Source organism: Notothenia rossii (assembly GCF_949606895.1).
Source record: "Notothenia rossii genome assembly, chromosome: 11".
Taxonomy (NCBI): domain Eukaryota; kingdom Metazoa; phylum Chordata; class Actinopteri; order Perciformes; family Nototheniidae; genus Notothenia; species Notothenia rossii.
The window spans coordinates 38,821,530-38,835,783 of NC_136910.1; the positions used below are offsets into that span (position 1 = coordinate 38,821,530).

The following is a 14,254-nucleotide window of genomic DNA, read 5'->3' on the forward strand; positions in this document are numbered from 1 at the left end:
CGGCCCGTCCTAATGTGGGCTGTGACCCTTGACCTTCCATGTATATTGATTGGCAGCGGAGCAAGCAAACAACAATGCTGGTGACCGTGGAAAACATAGGGCTGTTTAGAGTCAAATGTCACCGACTCTTGTTTCCTTTATAAATGTGTTTTTTTGGAACAATTGTTTGACCTATCACTCTAAAAGTCAGCACTTTGTTGTTAATATTCACGTTGTCGTTTGTGCTCAGCTGATGGCATAGTTTGATATGAAATCATAAGCTTGACATGAGTCTATCAGTAAAGGAATAATGGGAGTTGTATTTTTATTTACTTTGTTGCCAAGTGTTAAATGTTTAGATACCACTGTTATCTATAAACGTGAAGCTACGGAGGGTTAGCTTTGACAGTTAGCTTAGCTTAAGGAAGAAACAGCTAGTCTAGACACGTAACTTTTATAAAACCATAATCATTTTTACACCGTAGAGTTTTACAGATCAAACAAAACATATATAATGTGTTTATTAATGTGCTTAGAAGTGATAATAGGCAAATCTTTCTAGAAAGAGCTAAGCTAGCTGTTTCCCCTTGTATTGAACTCTTATTCTTAGCTAAGCTTAGTTAACTCTATATATAACTGGCAGAAAGGAGAGTGTATCTATTTTTCTTTGATCTCAAAGAGCATTTTTGAGTGGTTTGACAAATCAATTTTGACTCAAGTCTACTCTTAGCTTTCTCCAGAGCTTTCAACTCTCTGTCACATGGTCTTCATCAATGTATGGAGTTTGCTCTGTTGACATGTGAGCTCAATTGCTGTAATGATTTAATCCATAACACTTGATGATACAGTTCTAAATAAAGCCATTAAGTGACCCTTGAGTTGGGATTTTTCCGTCAAAAATAATGCTTCCAAGGCCCAGAATGAACTTAAATGCTTAATTAATGAGTGGCTCTTGAGATTTTAGGTCGTATTTCAATTAATTATTTACTTGGTGACAGTTCACTCCATATGGTTCACCCAAGGCAAATGTGTGATGCCACTCACATGCTTAAAATTGAAAATCCTATTCTTGCTTTTTAAGAATAAGATGTTTCTAATGTAGGCTGTATACACTCAAGTGCATATGTCTAAAAAAGGTGGTACCAAAGCAGCTGTTAAATGGAATTTAAACAGGGATTTTGATAATGGGTGACTACCAGAATACCACATGGTTATTTTATGTTTCTGGGAAAGCACTTCTTACATTGCTGAGGCTACAAATTTGTCATTCGCTTGTTCTGTTAGTTTACTCTACAATCAGAACTCTGCATTTAAAGATGATGGGATAGCTCACTTAATTAGATGTTGCCACTTCTTCTTAAACCCGAGGCCTACGAGTTTCTCAGCTCGACAGCCCACCACTTTAGCACTTCTCGTACCCCGTCTGTGGTGAACAACCCCTCCTGTTATTCCATCTTGTCATTATGAGTGTCACAACTCATCTCTTCATATTTTTTCAAAGTGGTTTTGGTGTGTCTTTCACACTTAATCCTGCCTTTTGACTCGGGCCTGTGAAGTCTGCCTCACAGAGTGACAAACACACTCTGATTTGCCTCTGCTGAATCAACAGTGGGATTCACCGCCTCTGACGTCGCCTCCACCCCTTTACGTTTTGTTTTTTCAGCTGTAACAAAGCTATGTGTGCCACAACTGTGATGCCCCTGAGAGATATGACAGTGTAAAAAGATATGATAGCTGTCGTGAGGCTCTGATGTTTTTTGATGGTGAGATGGTGAAAAAATGTCTGCCACCCTTGATTCCTCTCTGGTATGTCCACAGGGAGACATTGAAGGTTTAAAGTGGGACTGGAATTCCAAACAAGATTGTGTCTTTCTGCTGCCTGACTGTGAAAACAGATTAAAATCATACTGACCAGTGCAGCCAGGAATGTGTTGAACCTTGAGGGGGGAAATCCAACAGCTCATCACACCTAACCAAAAATGTGTTGGAATTGCACAATAGATTTCAAGGAGGCCTTCTTGGTCCTAAATTGTTATGTAATTAACATTTGGTTTCAGATTCACTCTCATATAGCAGAAGGTGCATCTTATCTTGCTTCTTCTTAATGAACTTTTAAGAGTAATTACAGAAGGAAAGCTTTAGAAGATAATAACTACATTCCTTATTTAACATTATGATACCAGGTATTCAGCATGGGAATGGGCTTAGTATACGTCCCCTACATACAAAAAAAGATATTCAGTCACACTTTAGATTAAAACCCGCAAATTACAATTCAAATATTCTGTCAAATATACTTAAGTGGTCAGACAAAGGCAATAAGAACAGGTGAAAAAGTAATGGGACATTAAACAACAAACCAAAGTATTGGAGAAATTCAAAGTTTGACCATTGATGAAAAGTCACCAAGTGAAGGTAATCCATCCTGATATGGCAATCCATCTGATATAACACTAATGTCAGTGTCATGGTAGAGCTAGAGGAAAAGTGTGAGGATAACCAAAGTCTGTATGATTGATCTTCTAGGCCCCATGGACATCTGTACCAATTTTCATGACAATCCAAACAATTGTTAAGATATTTCTGTATGCAGGAGGAATAGCTTGCCAAACGTCTCAGTCAACTGGTCTAGGTTCTTCAACTGTTCTCTAGAATTGTATAATAATATCACTTTGAATACAAAATAATTACAGTAAAGGCATAAACAGCAGTCTCTTTTCTACAATGTCCTTTGAAATAAGTATGTCAGTGAATCATGGTTTTAAGATAAATGATATGATATAATATTGTATTGCACAGTAAAAGTGACTTGTCCCCCAGCAACAACAATACTGTAGCCTGTAAGTACAAAGTAACTACATTTTCATTCATAAAAAAGATTAATCTTTTCAACATATTTTTATATAACCCCTTTATTCCCTAACTTCTCCTTTTCTTGCCTTCTGAATACATATTTTTCCAGTTAGGTACCCAGAATAGGTTCGTTATTGATCCCTCATATGCAGTAAATCATTATACTGTAATTGGTGGGTTGTATATCGAAAAATATTTCAAATGGCTACCAATCAGTTGAACAAGTGAGAATTTAAAGATCCACATTGGGAAGCTAACACTGTAGCTCAAACTGCATTTATTGGACAGATTCAATAATTTATTATTTGTTTTAAATTATATATTGTATTGGTGTTTGCTTTGCACTCTTTTGTGCTTTCATTCTGATTGTCGAACTGAAGGTCAGTGAGGGGTTAACAATGATCCCAGGAACTGATTGATTGATAACATCAAGGCTGGTATTATTGACAATAACTGCAGAGCTGTTTGGCTCCCGCACAGAATCATGAGACTTCCCTTGTGTTCTCACTGCATTCAAATTGGATTTGATTGACCGCGGAGCACAACAAAGAGGGCACAGAGGTCCTGGCTCCAGTTGTTCCCTTCTCAGTCTCAACAGTCTCAAAATAGTCCATTCACACTCGTCCAGTGTCGTGCAAAGCATGCATCGCAAAAGTTGTTGTTTTGCACTATTCCTGCACAGCATCACCCTGAATTTGTTAAGAATAAAAGATTGGAGAGTGGGAATGGGAGATGGTGCATGCAAAGACACATGTCTGGAAATAATGCTAAGTCTGCTTTCTGCTGTGCAGCATACTGTATAGACAGACATGTTGGACCTGAATAGATGTTTAGCTCTCAGAATGTGAGCTGGGAGACTTTAGCTCAGCTGTTAGCCTCCCAGTTAAGGTTAAGACTCAGATTTAGAGAGAATGTGACATGCAGACTACACCCAAATGTAAATGCTATACTGTGTAAATAGCTTGATTTAAGGGTGAGAGATCCTTAAGCAACAACTCCTTTAGTAGGTGCAGAAGTCGGTAAGTCTGCAACTAACAATGACTTTCAGCATAGATGAATCTTTCAGTTACACTCAGGATTAATTGATTCATCATTTGGTTTCCATAAAAAGTTAACAATATCATCACGATCATCCAAGTCCAATTTGATCCCATCAAAATCCTTGTAGAACTGTTTGCAGTCCAATAAGCATCAAGGTAACACTGTGAGTATCCATGCATAACTATTCATTTGACTGAAGTGGAACACTTTTATATAAGCTATTAAAGAGAACCAAAGGTCTGTAGATGCCTCCATATTGGCAATAACTGATGGAAAGTCTTCAATCCACAAATTATTAAAAGGACTATTCAGTTGATTGCACATTCTGACCATGAGAAGAAAGCCCTTTACGCTATTGGAAGAAATGGCTAAAATAAAATACACATAATGAATCAGGTCTAGCTCTTCAACCATATGGCTAATATGCATATTGTTGGTCCTTATGGCAGAGATGTCATCTTAGTCAAATCCTCTTCAATTTAAACATGAATTAATTTGCATGTCATTTATTGTAAATCTAATGCACCTGGCTCCGCCTCTAATGAAACAGCAATTAAGGATACTGTTTCCAGCTGCTTAAAGACAGTTTAGATACAAAGTAAAAGCATCTAAACAAGCTTTAAGTAAAAGCACTCAATGCACAGATTGACCCATTTCGATATCATGTAAACTAATGTTATGGATTTTAGTTATTGATGCATTAATGTTTGACTGAAATTAATATCAAACGTAACCTGTATTTAATGCTTTCAAAAGAGTGGATAGAGAGTTAAGTAGCATTAAATGAGGCTAGGCTAATACTGAGTTACTTTTCTATCACTGATTTGTCATTATCAGTGATGGGAGATGTACTAGGTCTTGTACTTTGTTCAAAGTAAAAGTCTTACAATCACTAGGTTACTCAAGTAAAAGTACAAAAGTATTGGCATTCAAATATACTTAAAGCACCAAAAGTAAATAATACTCATTATGCAGATTAGTCCATTTCAGAATAATATATATGCTATGCTTTGATAATAATGATTGATGGATTAAAGTGTTATCAAAGCTGGTAAAGGTGCAGCAAGTTGTAATGACTTTGTATACTGCAGGGCTTGTGAATTTACTCCTGGTGTAACTAATGTCTTATTTAAGTGTTGATTATATTTCACATAATTAATCCAAAACGGTAAGTACAAATTGTTCTGAAGTACAGTACTTGAGTAAATGTTCTTACAGTGTAGTTATTTCCCAACTCTTGTCATGATGTTTGCATTGGGCAATAGCTTTTATTGCAGTAATCTTGGTTTTATGCAGCTCATTTTCTGAAAATGAAAAACTAAATATGTTTAATCGCCTGCGGCAACACAGCAGTGGCTATAAACATAGATTGTAATTGCATATAGTGGCATTAGATAAATAATGCATGCTCCTGAGTGCAGTGCGAGCAGCGGTGATTGGAGGATGTGGGAGGGAGCTAACGGCTGCAGTCACTCCCATCAGCGGTAGTCTGTCCGGGTGCAGAAGAGAGGGACGGAACCATTCATTCTTCTGTGGTTCCTGGAGGAAAAACGTGGAGGATGAAGAAGACACACTGAGATAAGAAAACAAAACAGGGCCAACCACGACAAATTAAACTACACAAAGAAGAGGACACAAAAAGATTCAGCTGGATTTCAGAAGCGTCTCTTAAAAAAAACGCATCGGCAGCAGTTACACGTAAGTAGTGAAACTCTTTTTTAACACGACTTTTCTAGAACAACAGAGACATTTGTTGCCTGTGAAACAAGCCTACGTTGCAGAATATCAGACACACGCTTTGTGACTTTTTAACTTAGTGTTTCCACATATCTTATTGGTGTTATTTTCTCCAAGAGCTAATGTGAAGGGGAAACTCGTGGCAGGAAAGCCGAGCAGACTGATGCTTTTCCAGGCAATGCAGCAGCACATATGCCCCCTATTATGTGATCCAAGTGTGACAGTTATCAGTGAGGGTAACGCATTTAAATCGTCCATTATTACGGGTTTAATCAATATGTTGTCTCCAACATCTTTAGAAAACTGACCATGCACATGGTTTAAAAAAATTGATCAATATAAGAACGGAAATGGGGTTTGAAGTTGGACTGTTGTCATCAAGAGTTGACACACATAATCAATTTATCATAATGTTGACAGCAAATCTTCACAACTCTTAATTTCAAATAGGGCAATGGTATTCCTTTCTTTAAAAAGTCAAATATCAACATAGTTGCCAATAAATGAACAAACTAATCAGCTCTGATGGGAATATTCATTAATTGTAACAGTTGTATACAAAGTATAACTTTAAACAACTATTTATTTGCTTTTAATTAATCCATTTAGTCAGACCTTGTGCATCATTGCTAGAAAAAGGTGGAGGGATGCATATATGAACAAAACAACTCTTGCTAAGTCTATAAATGTTGATTAAGGTCCTTAAATGATGTCTCCAAAGCTCATATTACTGTTTCAAAAATAATTGTTTTGTTTGACCAACAGTTTAAAACCATATGTGCACTTCAAAAGAAGCTGAAAAGTAGTTATTGTTTTGTATTTTGTCTTCTAAAAAGACTCAAATGAACCTATTAAGCATAACATTCTCCCAGCTCTACATACAACCAAGTTTGGGGCGTTTTCCACGGGGGGCCTATCAAAAGCGTCATTAACCTCAAAACACCTGATCCTTGCACTGTGTGTCAGCGGATATATTGAAGGTCTAAGGTTGCTCTGCTGTTCTTACTTCAAGAGAAAGTCAGTCACTGGTCTTGACAAAGTGAAACATAGATTCCTGTCATGTGTTCGTCTTGTGTTTCAACAATAAACCAGGTCTCACCTGTAGACCTGTGTTTGTGTGCGGAAGAGAAAAGGCACCTGGGGGCTTTTCCTTTTTGTATATGAACTCTTTGGACCATAATTGAACCACATTTAGGAACAATGTTATCTTCATAGCAAGAGCCCTGCAGTACTTTGATTTCTCTCAATAAGAAGCTTTTCCACGTGTGATGCTCTTTTTACAATTTTTTAAAATGCAAAGTGTTCATGAGGAATGTTGTGTTTTTGATCCAAACCCCAGTCACTGATTCATGTGGTAGTAAACATCAGAGCCTGGACTGTCTTTTTCTAACTGGAATTTGCTTTCTCTGCAACTAGATCATACGATCGATGGTACTTTAGTTGTTATTGTTTTCTTATCATGCTAATTGTTGTTGTTCAATGTACTGTTGTCACTTTAATACCAGCAGCGGTTTCGCTCATGATTCTATATTCCGTAATTAGTTTGAGACATTTCTTTGTAAAAACATTTTTTTTCAAAGCTTCAGATGTTTAATGATGCTTAGGTCATCACTAAATGAGTGACTAGCATTACAGATGGTGGTTTGTTGGAGTTCACTGTCAGGGTTTGCCAGTGGTTTGAGTGTATGTGCCAGTGCACGTGGTCCCTCAGGGCTCTGTGTTTGGCCCATTAAAAAAGGCTGGCCTTCTTTCATTACGACCCTTAGTTTTGGCCACAAGAAAAGTGTTCCTCTCTCTTGGCAGCATGACAGCGCAGATGCTTAGGGAAAGTTATTTTATATCTTTTTTTTACTCTCTTTTCCTTAACTAAATGATAAACTTCCAAAGCATGGAAATAAAATATTACCAGCCCCGTTTTTGGTGCAGTTTGGGGAAAAAATAACTACTCATTCATTGAGACCACATCATCTGCCTTTTGTGCTTTTTCTTGAGCTTTGATGGCAGTGTTTTTGTTAATCCAGGATGCTGGCTGCAGTTTATGGGATTGGGTCAGCATATGTCTCCTGGTATGAGGACTGTATCATTGGAGGATTTGATCTACATCTTCTCCATGCCTGATGGAAATCAGACCTGGGCACTATCCGTGTGTGCTTGAAACCATAGCCAGTGCTGTGGTGTCACCATGACCAGAGTGTGAAATCCACTAATTGAACGGCTGCTCTTGTGTCAGAGGTTAAACCAGATGACTCCGGCCGGCTGGGACTAACATCTGGAATACAGTTTGTTACACTAAAGCCCTGCTGTGGATATCCTCCAGTTTAGATGGCCCTGATAACAAGGCTGGTTTATATGCATCGTATTTCCTTAGACTACTGTTGGACTCTTACATGTAGTTAGGATAATCACTATCCCGGCAACATCTGTTTTTGACAATCTGTGCTTTTTTTTTATTCATTATTTAAACCCGACAGTATTCGTTTGTTTCTCAGCAAGTGCGGTTAATAAAACCTTCAACAGGAGCATCCAGGAAACCAACACACACAGTTTTTCTTTTATTGTGTGTTTCTGTACTAAAGATTGTTTATTTGGCTGTAAAATTGACGTAATGTAAGGAAGTAGTCTTAACAAATCAGACAAATCTTAACTGGGTCACATTACGTTATAAGGTTTTCCATTGCAAACTTCTAAAAGGAGCTGTGTGTCTAAGTTTTTTATGTTTTTAATAGAGCTGCTCCAGAGATGGTCTGTTTTACCGGTACTGGAAAAGTCTGTGTCACAGTCTGAAAAGCATCCGAGAGGCTTTGTTCTCGGACATTTTCCTCTGTTATCCGTCTGAGGGCTGTCACACAAAAAACTCAAGTTTGAACCCATTTCAATCTAACGTTATTTATTTTTCTTGATTTAATTTGAACTCAACCTATGAATCCAGCCAAAAACAAAAATGCACAGTAGATTTGATGAATGAACAAATTCTTCATCAGTGCCATAAGCAAAGAAATCCAAATCTTTCAAACAGTAGTTCCAGTTTCGAATATGAAGTGATTGCAGACAGAGAGCTCTTACTGGTTGTGTACTTTGTTTATACTTTCTAGTACATTAATTAATTAATTAAGTCACTGAAATTTGGTCCGTTAGTGAGTCGTAATGTTAGTTTTGGTAGCTTTCCAAATGAAATGCTCATCTCTACCCTCCATCAACCTCTGAGTTTTATGTCAGTGAGTTACTGTGGTTTTACAACTTCCCAGAGAGCAAAACCGAAGCTCAAACTGTATCACATCCATGTGAAATGTGACAGTGTCCAGCAGCGTTTACATGATGAGTTTTCTCATGTGGCCTTTTGTTCTTAAAGGGGACCTATCATGCAAAAGGCTCTTTTTGATGTCTTTTATACATAAATATGTGGGGAACTCACGCAGCGTCAGAAAATAAAACCCTCTGTTTCCTCCTTACCCAAATCTCTAAAAACGGGGCTACAACGGAGCTGATTCAGATTTGTGTCCGATATGACTGAAATGTAGGCTGCATGGCTTTACACCCACGGCCCTATCAGAAACAATGCCCAACTGTTTTGGACGTAGTATGGTCGGGCATGTTTACATTGGCATCGCTAACACTCAGAGCTAACCTGTACTGCACAGAGCATGTGTGTGAAGAAGCAGGAAATAAAAAGGAACTCACCTTGTGGTATAACCGGCAAGAGAGAAAGCCTTTGAGCTCCATACTGTTTCAGGAAATAATCCTTGATAATCCATGATATGGCGTTTCATCACCGCAGTATCTGCCGGTAGAATCTCCCGCATGAGCTCAGCCCCCTCCTTTTTTTTTTATCATTTAAAAAAAAAAAAGAAGCTTTATACCCCAAATCAGCACTTTTGAAACGGGAAGTGAAACAGAGGGATATGAGGCATGGCTAGAATGGGTGATCTGTTTGGTATTTTGAGCAAAACACTTCATAGACATGTTTTTTATATATTTTTATATATCTGAGACCTATGCTATTGCCTAAAAATAGCATGATTTTTAAAACCACTGATTTAACTCTCCTAACCCTCCACAGAATGATACAAAACCTTTCTACTATCTTTATGTGTGTGTGTCCCCCCCCCCCTCCCCCCATGTAGGGCAGTCATGCACACTGATTAGATTAGGCAGCGCTTGAGCTAATCACCCTTCCCTCCTCTGCTTACTCCTCGCCCTCCATTTTCTCTGACTCTCTCCCGTCCTCTCGGCCCCCCTGTGGCTCCCAAAGATGAGCCTCTCCTGGGGTACATCTACCTCCAGCGGCTCTAGCCTGCCGTTTACTGGGAAACCAGCAGGGTGGGGTCCTCCATAATAACAAAGGCCTCATCCTACACTTGTCCCCTCTGCCTATTGGGGGTAGGCCTGTGTGGAACATAGCCTCTCCAATAGAAAGAGACATCCAAAGAATGACTTATGGAGGTCAGAGAGGGGGGAGCTGGACCCTCCTGTCGGGTGAAATGAGGAGAAGGAATCTGCAGTGGGTTTAGTTCCTTTGTGGCGAGCGGGGGGTCAGTCTCAGGGGGAAGCACGGCAGACGGACGGTGCGTTTTGCAGCTGCATGGCCCCCAGCACTATATCTAGTCCCTGAGCAACTGCAGGCTCATTAAACTCTGCTTCTTGTGTTCAATTCAGTTTATGGCTCTTATTCAGCGTTGCATCTCCTGTGTTTTCCTTCCTGCCAAGCATCCTGTATTTTTCTTTTAACCAGCTAGTCTTGTATCAGACATGTTTGAATATTGATTAGCTGGAACCGTAGTCACTCTGGGAGCTCAGGCTCACAGCTGTATGCTAATCATTAAAGGTTATGACCCTCCACAATAGGCAGTCTGTGTGTAATGTGCGATAAGGCGGTATCATATGCTCAGTTTGGCATAGGTCATGGAAAAGGCTTTAAGCTGTATGGAGCAGAATACACAAGATTGCACGTTGTGTTTGTGTAACAGCTGAATGTCATAATTTGCTATCAAGCTGTAGTTGGTTCACAGTTTGTTTTAGAAAAAGACAATCAGCACAAAGAGATTTAGTCTATTAATTAATTTCTTTGTAAACAGGGGTTGCAGCTTATTATTTTTCATTGACAAAGTTTAATCTTTACATTTAGGGAAATATATTCACTTTCAAGTTAAGCTACGTATCTGTGTGCTAGGTCTAGCTTAGTGCAAACCTAAATGAGTGTTTTCAATCTTGTCATATACAGTACCTCTTAGCAAGAAAGGAAATCCGATAATATATTGAACTTTTGCTTTAATAAAAAGTCTACATTTGGTGGAAATAATACGGGTTCAATGGTACTTTATTAAATTATATAAACTGATAAAAGAAAGTAAATTCTCACATTGAATTGTCATTTTTGTTCGATAAATGAACTCTTTCTGTCTAAGTTTCATCATGCGTTTAAGATCACTCCACTCTTTTGAAACAACAGACATGTGTATGTGTCCCTATCGCTATCCTTATTATTGTCTGCTAGTCTATAATCAATCAACTAAACAACTCCAGTCATTTAAAGATGACCTATCATGCAAAATGCACTTTTGTACATCTTTTATACATGAATATGTGTCCCCGGTGTTCCAGGAAACTCACCAAGTGTCAAAAACACAACCCTCTCTATTTTCCTCCATACCCAAATCTCTAAAAAAAGGGGCTGCAACAGATCTGATACAGACTGGTCCAGATTTGAACACTTCTATGACGTCACAGAAGTGGCGCTACGGCTATTGGGCCAACTCCACCAATCAGGAGGAGACAGCCACGGACATTGCCATTCGAAAGCGCTGGAGACCCTGTAGTACATATGCCAGGCCTGTAGATGGTGCTGTTCTCACAGAACCAGCCCATGCAAAGACAGTGTTAAATTGAGCGAAATGAGGAATGGTTAAAATGCATGATCTGTTTGGTATTTTGAAAAATAAAAAGTATAAATATGCCTTATACTGTATAGGTATGGTCCTACACTATATTATTCAAATATAGCATGATAGGTCCACTTTAAGGGAAATATTGATTTACCTTTTAACTTAAGCCTAGCTCCAAAAATCCCCTTTTCATAGTGATCAAGCTTCCACTTTCACTTCCTTTTACTGAAACTTCTGAGCACAGAGTTGTCATTTGTAATATTGTTTCCATGAGGACGGTTTCACCAGCATCATGGAAACAATATTGTGTTTTGGACTGGACGGTCACCGGTCATTACCAGCCCTGCACCACTGGTAGCCAGAGAGCAGCAGGACCAACGGCTCAACGCTCCCTCTGTCTTTCTCTGCATTCTGTCTTGGCCGATTTTTTTAATAGTGGTAACTCATGCTAAAATATAAAGCATGTCACTGGTTTGACCTAATCCTACTCACATTACTATACCAACGGTATTCACAGTAGTTTACAGTTTTCCCCCATTAGTAACTGTTTTTATAGTTGTAAGAGTTTCCTTTCTCCAACAGTAGCTATGTTCTATTTCACAACGGTAATGTTGATTTTTAAACACAGAAGCAGGCCTCATTTTTACAAGGCAACCATCAATTCACACTACAACATCTATACATGGGTAATATCAGATTATAAAATTAAATCCTTACTCCCTTTTGTGTTTTTTTTGTTTTTAAAAGTCTCCGTTTGGGGGGGAAAGGTTTAGCAGAACGTTTTAAGGGGTGCTTGTATGCAAAACCTTGGAAACTTCTGTCAGCTTTTCCTCTAATATCCCCTCTGGTCATTGAGCAAAGGTCTGCCTAATGGCCTGTGCAGCTGTGAATTGATTTGTAGTGTGAGGGCTCTGCAGGTGAGGGTGACCACTCCACCGAACTGGGATGGGATAATGTTACAGCACCTGTGGAACCACACAGTCACAAACTTCAGCACAAAAACTAGCCTTGTTGTGAGAGTTTTTTTACCCCAATGTTTTGTGGGTAAATTGTGAGAAAGACCCTTCCCTATGATTTTAAAACAAGATCAGATCATACACCCCAAAGCTCCAGTCATTATAACAAGCTGATACAAACAGGGGTAATTGAATTAAATCGGCATTTGCCCAGCTAGTTTTCCCAGCCACAGATGCATCCTGTTTGATCCAATCTCAGGTATGATCAGCACCAACATGACTCCGGTTAAATCAACAGTTTCAGGTTCAGCCCAGAGTCAATTCTCCCTTCTACACTGAACTCATAACCTTTCAAATTAAAGTTATTTACCAAGGGAAAGCATCTTTGAAACAATAATAGACGCTTCTGCAAGCAAAAGTGGGTGTTTCTATAATATTTACCCCCAACTGTCTTGATCGGGTTGACATTTTGCTCAACCGAAGCCTTCATAAAAGATGCATACTTGCAGGGAATGAGGCATTTCTTTGTTTGCTGTTGTCATTTGGGCCGGCCTTCGACAGCTAAGTGGTATTTGCACATCTGAAGACAGTAGGGATTACGCCGTCCCTCGCTGCGAGGCAGAAGGGAGAGTAAACACAGGCTCAAGAAAAGGGATTCACAGAGGGCAGTAATGATAGTCTGAAGAGACAGAGCGGGGCATAAAGGAAAATAAGTTTCAGAGAAGAAAGAGCAAAGAGTAGAAAATAAATGATTAAAAGAAAAAGAGAAGGTTAAGCTTTTGTTTCACAATTAAGTTCAGAGGCTCTGGTCAGACATCTGTGATCCATCTCCCAGGGGCAAGAGTCTGGAGCTGCCTTTGTGCCCCCTTCCTCCCCCTCCTCTGTCTTCTCCCCCCAACACCAGCGCCATGACTTCCCTTTGACATCCTCCGTGCCCCAGAGATCATTCACTCTGTGGGGAACCACTTTTTTAATAGCTGCCTCTGACATCCACGAGTCATGCGGGGCAGTCTGTCGAATATTTACATCTTTGAGGCTCATATCCACACTGATTTGGTTTTGAAATATTGTTTTTCCTCTGATTATTCCTTCTTTTCCAACTAAGCTGACTTTTTTGACTATTTAACAGAACCCCTTTGGTAAACCGTCTCCAAAGTGCATTGATTTTAAAATACCTGTAATGTCATTTAGGTGCAAAATGAAGCTATTCCAAAAGGCAGTTGCAAGACAGACATGTGATAAACCTTCAACAAACAGTGCTGGTTGGTTAAGACAACTGCGTGAATGTCTTCGTATTCTGTTTTGGTTTGGCTGAGCACACATTATAGGTGTTCATTGTAAACATTTTCTCTCCTGATTTCATTTTTAAAACCTCAAGGCACCGATCTGACTTATAGAAATGAGCCAGATAATGTAATTTATAGCAGAAATTTTAAATATTACAAAGACAAAACAACAGTTAAGCGTTAATTGTTCATGTCATGTGATTTTAGTTCCATAATCCATTATTAAGTTGGTTGCTGACAGCAATCCTGCAGATGAGATTGATGCGTTGAGGTTGAACCCTTTAATTCTTGGCTAAAACATCACTAAACTAAGGGCACAAAGAGTAGCATGTCAAATAATGTGTTATTTGGAGAACTTTAAAGGGTGGTTCACCCAAATTATACTTCTTACTTACCTCTAGTGGGATCTAGCCACAGACCTCGCTGTAAATGTTTTTTTACTGGAACTACTTTTCACCTAAGAAATAGTTACTGTGAAAACTGTTGACATAGTAACACTAGGACACTGTTTCGTTAATTATTC

The 14,254-nt window shown here is 38.9% G+C and overlaps 1 protein-coding gene across 2 annotated transcripts in view; it reads left to right on the plus strand.

Annotated features, from left to right (window-relative positions):
- Positions 1 to 5,309: 5,309 nt before the first annotated feature.
- Positions 5,310 to 14,254, plus strand: part of lhfpl2a (LHFPL tetraspan subfamily member 2a) — a 43,192-nt gene continuing 34,247 nt past the window's right edge. For both annotated transcript variants that reach the window (XM_079659823.1, XM_079659824.1), the window contains exon 1: positions 5,310 to 5,571. The gene's annotated coding sequence lies outside the window, so the exon portion shown is untranslated. The remainder of the gene's footprint in view (positions 5,572 to 14,254) is intronic.